We start from the raw sequence: 12,724 nt of genomic DNA on the forward strand, positions 1-12,724 counted from the left end.
TTCTTTTCATTGCAGGTAGTTATCTTATTCCTGTCGGATGGGGTCTTATCGTCCTAACATGTGACATGCATGTGTGGAAGGGGGTGAGATGAGGTCGGGTAGCATGGTGCTGCAGTGTGTTGGTCCCAGATTTGAGTCCTGGGTCCGTCTGGGTCTTTTTCTGTGGAGTTAAAATTTTCTCTGGGTTCTTCAGCTTCATACCAGAGTCCAAAGTGTGTCATAGTTTTTTCTCTTTGTCTCTCCTTTTTCTCTCTAGTCCCTTTCACTTCTTTCGTCTGTCTCCTTTCTCTGTCTATTCTGTTTCTCTTGACTTTTGTCTTTTTCTCTATATTTTCTCTCTCTTCCTCTGCCTTCTTTTGTCCTTCCTTTTTCTCTTCCTTATTTTGCCTCTCATTTTCTGTCTCTCTACAGTGGTCTGTCATTCCTTCCTTTTGTCAGTTTTGTTTACCCCTCTTGCATTGCAATCTTTTCTAATCCTTTTGCTCTTCTTCCTTTCCTCTTTTTCCTTCTGCTTTTTCTGTCTTTTTGTCTCCTTCCTCTCCCATGTCTTTCCTCTCCTCCTCCTTTTGCCATAAAAACCGTCCACTCTCTCCACACCTCTCCTACTTTCCCCTCTCCTTCATCTCCCTGTCATGTCCTTTGCTCTCTTTCTTCTCTTGTTATTCTCTCTCCTCCTTGTCTTTTGTCTATTTCCTTTCGGTCTACCTCTTTTCTTTTTGCCGTCTCAGAGACAAATATCTAATAACGGATGAATTACTGCAATTTTATCATTTGCAGTTCAAGTTTTCAGGGCTTACTATCATTTTTCACAAAAACAACTTTTCAGACACAGAGTTGTGTCTTTGTTGACATTTTCCATTTCCTTGTGGTTGTTATGTCTTGAAGGTCTTGTGTCTCTGTGGTTGTGTTGTGTGTCTTGAGGTTGTTTTGTTTCTTCATGGTCATTTTGTGAAGCTCTCCGGTGGTAATTTTGTGTTTGTGGACGTTTTTGGTGTGTGTGGTTGCGTTGTGTGTCTGGCGTCATTATGTGAGTCTCTGAGGTTATTGTGGTTGTTTTGGTTGTGTCTTTGTGATAGTTTTGTGTCTTTATGGTTGTGTTGTGTCTGTGTTTTTTTTTGTGTGTCTGGTTGTTTTGAGTGTCTTTGTGTTATTTTTTTGTCTCTGCTAGTTTTGTGTCTCTGTTGGTTTTGAGTCTTTTTGGTTGTTTTGTGTCTCTATGTGTTAGTTTTGTGTTTGTTTTGTGTGTCTTTGTGTTAGTTGTGTGTGTCTTTATGATTGTCCTGTGTTACCACTCTGGTTTTGAGGTGGACTTGTGCTCGGTTGACCCTCCCATGTCTCTGGGCAGGACTGTGGTGTGGTTACTAAGTAAAAGCTCTGAGTACTTGAATACTACTTGAGTACTTCCTTCACCGATGAAGGAAGTATATTTTGCCAGTGGGAACTTGATCCGCTTGTTTTTGACCCCTGTAGGCGGCTGTTGGCCGCTGGGGGGCGCCTTTCTTCTGGTGTTGTGCAGCAGAAGCGCGGCGGTGTCGTAACCACCAACCTGCGGTCATCATCATCATCATCATCGCCCGCCGGGAACACGCTCAGGTTCACCGGGTGTTGTCCGGTGGAGGCGCTGACATCCGTCCGCATGCAGCGGGACTGACGGGCGGACACACACCGGGGGAATGGCCGCTGCGTTCGGAGGACAACAGGACTCAGCTTCCACCTCTGAATGTAAACAGCAGCATCAGCTCTGAGGAAACATCCACCCTCCTCCTCCTCCTCCTCCTCCTCCTCCTCCTCCTCCTCCTCCTCCTCCTCCTCCTCCTCCTCCTCCTCCTCCTCCTCCTCCTCCTCCTCCTCCTCCTCCACCGTGGAGCTCCGCGGATTTACCGGGACTGCAGACTCACTCGGAGCCGCAGGTGGGTCTCTGATGCCGGCTGGTGACACGGTGTTCCACCGCTGACTGACTCTCGCTAATCATTATTTTAACCATTATTTCTGACTGTGTGTGAATGGACAGTGGTCTGGTGGCGTCTGTCATTTACCAGAACAAACCAGCTGACTGTGTCCATATAGACATATACCATATATATAGTTATATACCGTATACGTATATATTCTATATGTATAGGGTGATACAACAATATATATCGCAATAGTATCGTCCTCAATGGAAATATAACAAAGGTTCAAAAAATATATATATATATCGATATATCATAGTGTAAACACAGTGAGGAGGTTTAACGCATCATGGATCCACCTCAGATTTATAAAATGTTGAGCTGTTTATCAAGTGTTTTTTCATTCTCTGCTCATGAAGAAGAGTTTCAACCCACAAACTGATCAGGAGCAGAAATCAGTCTTTCAACTCTGCAGAAATAATAATGTCCCATTTATCAGGATCATTGTTAATATCAACTGATGTCAGGTTTTGGCCCAGCCCTATAAAATGGGTGTGTGTCTGTATGTATAAATGAAAGATAGAGAAATATATACCTCAGAGCAGGTGCTGGGTCTACAAAGTACTTCATTTATGTACCTAACACGCCCAGTATTTGTACAATGCGTAGTAATTCATGGTTGAATTAACCTTATTTTCTCTGATGGACTCTACCTTGTAATGTGCAGTGCCTGCAGGAGACTCAGATTCACTTTGCTGGTTTGTCAAAACTGGATTAAACCCTATTTTATCGTAGAATATATCCTACGTGAAGACAATATATAAGCAAAATGATTAAAGGTGGCCTGTGGAGTTTCAACTTAAGTTATCTTTCCCAGTGTGCCCCATCAAAAATCATTGTATGTACTTTTAAAGTTTAACAATCATGTTAAGTTAATTTCCCTCCTCTTAAAAATGTGTTTTTGTATCTTGCAATACTGCATTGTGTACATTTCCGTTAGCTAGTTATTGGGCTTTGGCGTCGCTTTGCTATATTTCTCAACATGTATCTAACTTAATCAGCAAAATAGCGTGAAACCACTGGCAGAGGAGTGTGTTACACATAATGTGCATTTTCTAATCCATTTGTCAATAAACAAAATTGTTTCTCTATTGAACATTGGCTCATAGTGCTCCTAGTTGTCAGTAACTCCACAGGCCACCTTTAAAGCCTCAACATAAAATCATGGTGGAATGCAGGAGCCATGTTAGTTCATGTTACAAACTATTATTCCAACAAATTTGCAAGTAATCAATCAAAAAAATAATCACAAACTGACAGGCAGTAAATCTGGGGTTTTGGTGGCTGTGGCAATTTAGTATTGAGCTGTCTATTACCTGGCTGAGTAGTACTGTTGTTTTCGATTGATACATAATTAATAATCAGCAGAGTTGGAAATAAAATGTTGTTGATTGAGTGAATTAGCCGTGTCTCCGTTTGTGTACTTCCATACTCACACTTGCTATATTTAAATGCACAAGTGTGTTCACACCAACAAGGATGGCAATATGCAGTTCACTACAAGAACCCAGATGGTTCACGCAAGTGTGAAACAACACTTCTCACCCCCAGCAGTTGCCATAACGGAAAACAAGGGACCGTCAATGTATTTTTGATATAGCGAAAATGGCAGTCAAGGACGGAGGACAGGTTATCTGTGCCAATTTCCATTTAGTGTGAAACAGGAGGCTCATACAGGAAAGTCAAACACTCTTAGGTCAAGTGAATAAATCCATCAGCAGGTATTTTGACGACTGACAATCGTGGTCACATGTTACGATTGACATTTCTCGAGACACAGCTTTGTTTCAGCACCAAACCGGATCAACCTTACAAACCATTTGCTAGTCCCACATCTGTCTGACTCCTTCATAGGACGCTAGTTCTAGAACAGCACAGAGTCTAATTTATTCTATTCAGACAAAGGATATCAGGACTAAGGACTCCATTAATGCTCCTCAGCTCTGGAACAGCTTCCCTCAAAGCCAAAATGCTGTGTCCAGAATGATCCAGGAATTATCACATATCGTTTGAATAGTATGTTTCCATGTTGTTCCCCTTTTAAGTCATCTTCTCTTTCTGTAAAGGACCGTATGGATTCATGTTACTTGCTCACCCACATACTGTATAAAACCCTGCCTGTCCTTGTCAAGTAGTGCTAACAATGTCTATTCTTAGACAGCGAAGGTGAAAACACAATTTGAGCTGTTGTGTTTCATCCTCACCAGCGGCTTCTGACTTATTTAGACGGAAGCAGTGGAGGCGGAGCCCAAACTTTCTAGGAAGCACACTTGAAACCTGGGAAGCATTTATCAGCCTGACTGTCACCTCAGTGCTTTAAATAATCCGTACTACCACATGCCTTCTGTGCAGTGGAGTGAAAGAAGTATATTAATCTTAGTGCACGTATGTATCCAAACTGCTGAGGGTGATTCACAAAATAAATCATCCATTAAATATGAGCAGGTGTAATCATTTATTTTATCACTTTTCAACAGAATATTATGCTTTTTACTGAGAATACAGCCGCACCTGCAGCTCTGTGGGTCTGTACCACAGTGCTCTGTCATCACAAAAAAACAAACAGTGTGTAGCTTCTATAGAATGAGATGAATGGACTATATCTGTTTTATTAATAGTGTTTTTATTTTGATATAAATGCCAGTGTCAGTGCATTCAAAGCTATTGTGCCAACAGTTTCTAGATGTGAGAATTTCGTCACCCTTTTTTAATTGAAATCACAAGTTGAGAGCCGACCTGATGGGGGCGCTAGTTAAAAAAGTTAAGGGACCATCAGAGTTCTTACAATTCATCCTGTGGAGAACATGAATGTGTGGAGCCAATTTCATGGCGATCCATTAAGCAGTGGCCCGAAATATTTCAGTCAAAACAACAAATGTCAGTGTCCCGCTGAAGGAAGCATCAGGGCATCATCAGTGTCAGTAGGATTCAGCCTCTGGGGAGCGTGAGTTTCTGCACTAACTTTCATGCTAATCAATAGTTGTTGAGCTATATGAGCATGGACCAAGGTGGTAAACCTGGGAGGAACTTCTGTGTGTTTTGGTTTTGTTAATGCTGATTTGGTGCTTTTCTTTGGGCTCCACCAGCCGTGCTAGTGGCGTGTATATTACACTTTTTTCAGTATTCCATGCCGTCCTTGTTGAGATGTTTCACTCATCGATGTTTCACTAGGTGTGAATGTGAGTGTGAATGATTGTTTTCCCTGTGTGTCGTCCCTGCGATACGTTGGCGACCTGTGCAGGGTGAACCCTCCCTCTCTCCCACAGGATAAGCAGTATAGACAATGGATGGGTGCAGGGATTAATGGATGGTTGAATAGTGGTGTAGCCTCCTCCTCACTACAAGTAGCAAAACTTTCCAAACAAATATTCAAATAGAGCAAATACGAAGTGGTAAACCTGGGAGGAACTTCTGTGTGTTTTGGTTTTGTTAATTCTGATTTGGTGCTTTTCTTTGGGCTCCACCAGCCGTGCTAGTGGCGTGTATATTACACTTTTCTCAGTATTCCATGCCGTCCTTGTTGAGATGTTTCACTCAAATCACAAATGTAAAACTCCCGATGGTGGTTAGAGGAAAAGTCAGCATCATCAAAGTCGATGAATAATCTCGGAACTGGTTCAAATAGAGTTCCTGGCAATCCGCGGTGGATTTGTGGAGACGCCTCAGACTGGCCGGTTCCGTATCGAAGGATTGAAGCAGCTTCTCTCTCTCGCCACAACCGGCTGATCCATCGCATAATGCACCAGACCTATTTCCTCCCATTTCTGGTTCATTGTGCATGATTTAAATGTGTGTGGTGGGGAGTGAAAGAAGATGGAGCCTGACAGGATTTGATTATCGGGCCAAAATGATTAGGTTTGCTTTAATGAATGCTGTTAGGAAGTAGCCACCGCAGAAAGAATGAGTCATAGTATTGATTGCCTCCCCCTCCTTCCTTGCTCCCTCTCTCTACCCTGCTCTCCGTCTTGTCTATCCATCCATCCTTCCTTCTCCCTTCCCTCACCTCATCCCTTAAAATTCATATTTTGTTCACATGCCAGCCCCCCCCCAGTCAGGATTGGAGGAGAGGTGGCGTGTAGCCTGGGCCCAGCGTTGCATACCAACAGCGACATGACTCGTTTGCTGCTACAGTCTGGATGAGAGAGGGAGGTGGAGGAGGGGGGATATGGTGGTGGGAGGGGGGGGCCCGCTCGTCACGAGATGCCACGTCATCGCCGTGTGTGAAATCTATTTTTAGCAGCGTAAACAGAGGGATTCCAGCCCACCGATCATGGCTTCACAGCCAGGCCTGTGTGGTGGGAGGCAGCCGGAGACGCTCTGCAGTGCACGGCGCGGGGATGTGAATGAACGATACGCACATTAAGGCCTGCCTGTCCGCCCCCCCCCCCCCCCTCACCCACCGCCTCCGCCTGTCAGGCTGAAACGCTGCTCCGCAAATAGACCATCGAGCTCTCGGCCTGTCTGTCGCTTTCTCCTGCTCCTGGCTCCGGTTCTCTCGCAGGCACACATGCACCACGTCTCTCATATTGATCAGTGTGTTATACCAGGGGTGGAAAGTCTCCAGTGATTCCAATATGGATGAACACTGATGCATACAGAGCAGGCAGAGCTGCACACACGTGATGTTGCTCTATAGATTAAATCTGGAGCCATTACTCCAAAAACATTCTATTCTTTTTTGGAATGCAAATCTAGCTTTTCATGGGTTTTATAAATCCAAGTTTAGTTTTCCGTTATTTATTTCACAGCAATCTGCTTCATTCTCTTTTTTTTTAATATGAAATGGTTTATTACAGCAGTGACATATTTGTGACTAAAACCCTTTTATCCAAAGAAACACATTTTAATAAAATAAGATTTGTAAGCCAACAGTTTATGAATTATAGTGTTAATTCTCCCCTAGTCTGAATAATTTTTCCGCCACCCCTGTAGTTAGACTCACAATGTCAGAGTTTACAGCGAGCAGTCCGATGATGCCCTTGCAAGAACTACTTTAAATATAGATCCATACCTACATGAAGTAGGTACGAGGGGGGGTGGGGGTCATGTGAGACCAAGGTTGTGGTTTGGAGCTGACAGAATTTTAAGCTGTCACGTTTGGCCCACGTTTGCTGTGCTTCGTTTGTGCACTTACTCTTATTAACACTCCCCGGGCTTTGTTCAGAGGCAGCGAGCCGTTGTTTCCTCATCAAATATTCAGATGCACACACGTATTCAGGGCAACGGATGAAGCAGAGCAGCCTGCTCACTTGATACTTCGAGCGTCACTGTTAGTTAAAAGTCCTGTCTCTGCACTTGTTCTCTCTGAGACAACATCATGGTGTTCCCTGAGCACTGATCAGGTGCACAAGGCAACATTTGATCATTTTGCTGAACACACTGTGCTCCTCAGGGTTTCCAGGGTTTCCACATTTTCATCCCTGTTAAGTAATTAGATTTTAAGAGGCTACGAGTGGTGTTTATCTTTTGTCACCTAGTAGATGTTAAAGTTAGTCTTGTACGTCCCAAGAGCAAAAATGCTAAATTTGCAAAACTGTAAAAAAGTCAAAGAATACAAATACATCGGGAATAAAAAGTGGCGATAATAGTCGATGCCGGTGTCGATGTATTGTAAACAAAAACATGGGAACTCCGTAGCAGAATTCGTTTGAAGTTTAGCCATCTATAGATAACAGATTGCTGGATTACCAACCCTAGCTTAAGATATTCCACTAGATAAAGAGAAAACTCCTGGGATCAATACAAGTCATTAAGATTTATCCTCTGGAGAAAATTCACAAACATTATTTCAATCAGGAGAGGCCGATGAGTTTAAGTAAATTAGAATGAAATGTTTTTTGTAAATAAGAGGGATAGAGTTTGACACTTGCAAGTGCAACACCATGGAAGCAGTCCTCAGAATCAAGGCGACTAGACTCTGGTGGTGGTGATGAGGAATGGAGCCCTGGATGATGGGGCGTGCCAGTAAGGCTTCTGATTGGCCGGTTCAAGGGAGTTGGTCGGCTATCCGGAGTTGAGGTGGTTGAGTGTTAGAGGTGGGTGTGTCATAGCTCTGACCTGAGTCCTGAATGACAACAAAGAGAGAGAGAGAGCATGTTAAAACTTTGACAGCTTACAGGTGATTGGCTCAACGCTAGTGTGTCAGGCTGTGATTGGACGAGAGGAGAGAACGGGCTGGAGGAGCCTTGAGATAGCCGGAACTGTCCATGTGACTAATGAGGCATGTGCAACGAGACATTCCTCCTGACTGAACTTTCACTTAACGTCATTATGATTCATCCTCTGAGGAACATTCATATCTTTACGGTATTTCATGGCAAACCAGCCGATAGCTGCTGAGATATCAACCTGGAGTTCAGTGCTGTACACAACAACACAACTGTGTGAGGTTTTTGTGTGTCCCTTCGGCACAAACTCGTGCTCAGTCAGACAACGAGCACGTGAGTGATCAGGAAATTGGTCTGTTGGCTTAATTGAAGCTTAATCTCAGTGACAAATGAAAGTGGGTGAAAGGACAGGCTCCTGACAGCGTGATCCGTATCACCCGCACTGCGCCGGCCCGGGTCAGCCATATTTTAGCCAGCTTCGGAGGCCTGGAGCCGGGCCAAGCGCTAATGGCATTGGGTCGAGGAGTGGAACTTCCCCTGCTTTATCTGTGGGCCCTTAACTCTCTCAGCTCAATTAACAACTGTGTCTTCCTCTGCTGTCTTACTGTTTCCTTGTTCGCATCTCATTATTACCACCAGCTCACCGTTTGGTTTTGTTAATGATTGATATCATTTTGTTATAAAGTTGTATTTTATGAAATTGCTTTAATTTCTCTGGATTTATGAATTCATGCCAGACGTCTGCTAAAGTGGCAGCTATTACTCTTTCATTAGGGCTAATCATTATTTCCTTAATTACATTTTCCATATGGATATTTTTACAGCTATCTGTCAAAGCACAAAAAAGTTTTAAATATTAATCCATCATCACAGAAAATTCAGAAATGTAATGGTTATGCTGGTTATAGGGAATTTTGGCCTTTGACAGCAGTCTCACTTTTAAACACTATTTGGAGCAACCTGCGAAGAAGCTAAAGATGAAAATGTGTCTGACATCAGAACTATGTGCATTTGTGTCGTAAGCACCGGACCAAACAACCATTATGTGTGTAATTACCTCCGGCAACATCCCTTATTGTCATGCTGCTTGACTCAAGGGTAACTGCACTTGGTTATGGATAAATGATGATGGAAGACAGTGGTTGTCGAGGTCACTGGTGTCACTTGGTTGGACACTTTGCTTATTAGCGCTCCTTGCTACCAGCTGTCGTTAGAGTCAGTAATGAGCCAAGTGTCACAAAGGGCGTTGAGAACAACTCCACGAGGAAACTTCTTGGATGAGACGTCTTTCAACAAACTCTGAATTTTCAACTCCAGATCTTTTTCATGATGTCTGTGATCGTCTCTGATGCTGTTTGAGCTTTTGTTTGCTTCATTCTCTCTGCTGTTTTCTGCCAAGTGCAAAGTGATTTGGTCTCAATGAGATAACTTGATTAATGAAAGGTTATAGTGTATTGTATAGGTTAATACAATACAATAGTCTATGTTATATTCACACTATAACATAGGTGTGAATGTGAGTGTGAATGGTTGTTTTCTCTGTGTGTCGGCCCTGCGATACGTTGGCGACCTGTGCAGGATGAACCCTCCCTCTCTCCCAAAGGATAAGCAGTATAGACAATGGATGGGTGCAGGGATTAATGGATGGATGAATAGTGGTGTAGCCTCCTCCTCACTACAAGTAGCAAAACTTTTCAAACAAATATTCAAATAGAACAAATAGGAAATTAAAACGAAATTATATTTATAAGGAGGATATATAGTTACTTTTATGCACATACATGTGTGCAATACACGTAATATGAGTGTAATACAAGTTAGAGATATTTAATGTTGCATTTACAGCTGCAAAAAAATCTGGGAACCCTCTTGATGCTTTGAAGTGTCTAATTGTATAATGGCATTGTTGCTGGGAGTGACCTTTACATCAGTAGAGGCTCTGTTAGAAAAGTTGGAAGTGTGTTTGTTAGTGAAGCAAACACCATGATGGATGTGCAGAGTAACCTCAGGCCCAGTTGAACAGTGTGAGCAGTGATTAGCCAAGCTGCCCCCCCCCACCTCCGCAGACAGTGATGCATAGCCGTCATTCACCAGAATGCAGGAAAGCAGAGCAATTTGAGATGCATCACAGCTAACCCCTGCTAGCAGCCCCCAACCACCAGCGTCATCACGCTGCTCGCTGCCCCCCCCCCCCCCCCCCGTCCCCACGCCTCACCCGCTCACCCACCCCTCTCCTCCACCCCCACCCTGAGCTAAAAATAGCCCGTCCTCTCTCATCACCCAGCCAGCGCGTCGGGGCCGCGTTCACTCTCATCTGCCGCCCACGCTTCTCTTTTTTATGTTGTGATGTTTTGACAGTGTCATATGATCATATTAGCTGTGGATGAACAGGTTTGGCATCCATCAAGGGAAGAGGACTCCCAGCTACTTTCAGAGATAATAAGCAGAAATAAGGGGGGTGTTCTTATAGCATTTTGGTCCCTGTTGTATTCTATTCTCTAGAAGTCTTGTTCAGTCTCTTGTTTTACTCAGAACTACATTGAGGAAGGAAACTTGTTTCTCAACACTTATTTATAAGTGGGACGTTTCAGACAGCACACACTTTCACAGCGTCAGCTCCTATGCTCTGAATTCACGTCTCTGTGCATGCCTGGTAAAGAAAAACATTAGCAGCTGCTCATTGAATCTCCTCACGGCCGTTTTTCATTCACAGGAGAGACGATCGCTGGAGATGGACTGCAGCTCGGAGACAACAACACACGTCTGTGGCTTCGGGAAACAAATGAAAACCATTTTCTGTCAGCTGACCAGCCGTGGAAGAAGGGTTCAAATCCCACGTAAGTAAAAGTACGAAACAGAAATGCTCAATTTCAAGTTAAAGTCATTCATATTCATACGTAAGTATTATCAACGATATCAACTTAAAAGTAGTTATCCTACTGTAAATTTGTCCTGTGACTGATATATAATAATAACAGGACACAATATAATATATGTGAAGCATTAAATTGTCATGGGTGAATGCTTCAGCAGCATTATACTGTTGCTAGCTGCTGGTGAAGTAAATATTGGTTCTCCACCTCAGGTCTGTCCTCGGTCCTCTGTCACAAGTTAAATCTCCAGTGGGATCATTTGTTTATTTCACAATTAAATAAAAATGTGAGGATGAGCTTCTTGGGGACAAAAACCAGTGGACAAAAAAAACAAAATTTACGAGTGTCAAAACCAGCTCAGCAGCTACAGCAGTAAGATGCTGTTTCCACACAGCTACGGCAGAATTAATGATCTAATAATGTATCAGTCACAGGGGGCCATTTACATACACTTTGCTCATTATACTGACCTTTTTATCTTAATTGGAATTTAAATGCATGACTTGTTATAGGATAATTTAAAGTTGTTGTATTGGTACAAAATAAATTAAACACATTGGTGGGGTGATGCAGTCTCTGTGCATGTGCTATATACACAAAGTCACCCAATGCAAACTTTTTCATATTGTAATTAATGTTATTTTTGTATCTATATAAGCTTTAGGCGGTGTCTGTGGTTCTATAGAATGCAGAGACACCTCATAAAATTAATTTAAGAATTATGCATGACGTCATTTTCTGATTTCTCTCAGACTTCTTCATGACGTCACTTAACACATGACATCATATGATGGAGAATGATTTTCTAATCAATATAGGCTTTCGATTGTCTCTAGCCGTATTACTTGCAGTGGTATCTTATTTCTGTTGACCTTTACTTTTGACTAATTGACACGCAGACACATCACACACACACACACACACACACACACACACACACACACACACACACACACACACACACACACACACACACACACACACAGCACACACACGCACACACACCACACACAAACCGAAGCTCTAAGCAAATGACCATCAGCACCACTACAAGAAACCACGTGCAGCGGCTGAAAAAGAGCTTCCTTGTGGCACCTTAAAATAAAGTACTTGAAGAGCCGACATGTTATTTTCCACCACTGCAGCTGAGAGTATTTTGAGCCATGTCACATCACTATCTGGTCTAACGGTGAAATGGAAACTGGGCTGAAGTGAAATATGAATACAATAATCCACAGGGTATTGAAACATCCACACAGCTGCCAGTGTGACGTCCTGACAAATACCATCAGTAACATCACGGGGGGGCGACGTACAAGAACCTGCAGCCCAAGCCCGTGTTTGATGCGTGCCGGATGAGTAGCAGGAGTGTCTGGTGAGGAGAGATGTGTTTGACAAGATCGCAAATTAACAGCCATAATAGCAGCAGATGTTCACGTGTTGGGGGACTGTGGTGTTTCGAGAACAGGGGTGATTCTGTTAGTCTGGGCTCTGCTGATGCTCAGATAAAGTGTGTGTGTGTGTGTGCTGGGCGGAGTACCCATCAACAAGACATTTCATTCGTACATCCCTGCAGCTCGCAGATAAAACCAGAGGCTGAGGAGTGAGGAGAGCGGTGAACCGTGGGGCGGCTGCTGCACAAATCCTGGGAGCTCATTCTCATTCTGAGCCTCACTCCATGCTCATTGGTACAGCAGTCAATTTAAATGGGGGTGCACGTTTGCCTTTTGTGCCGCGCCTTATAGTAAACCACTTGAAGTTCACCCGAGCGATCGCCCGGTTCTCGTGC

Source organism: Limanda limanda, chromosome 1 (genome assembly GCF_963576545.1).
Source record: "Limanda limanda chromosome 1, fLimLim1.1, whole genome shotgun sequence".
In the NCBI taxonomy this organism is placed as follows: domain Eukaryota; kingdom Metazoa; phylum Chordata; class Actinopteri; order Pleuronectiformes; family Pleuronectidae; genus Limanda; species Limanda limanda.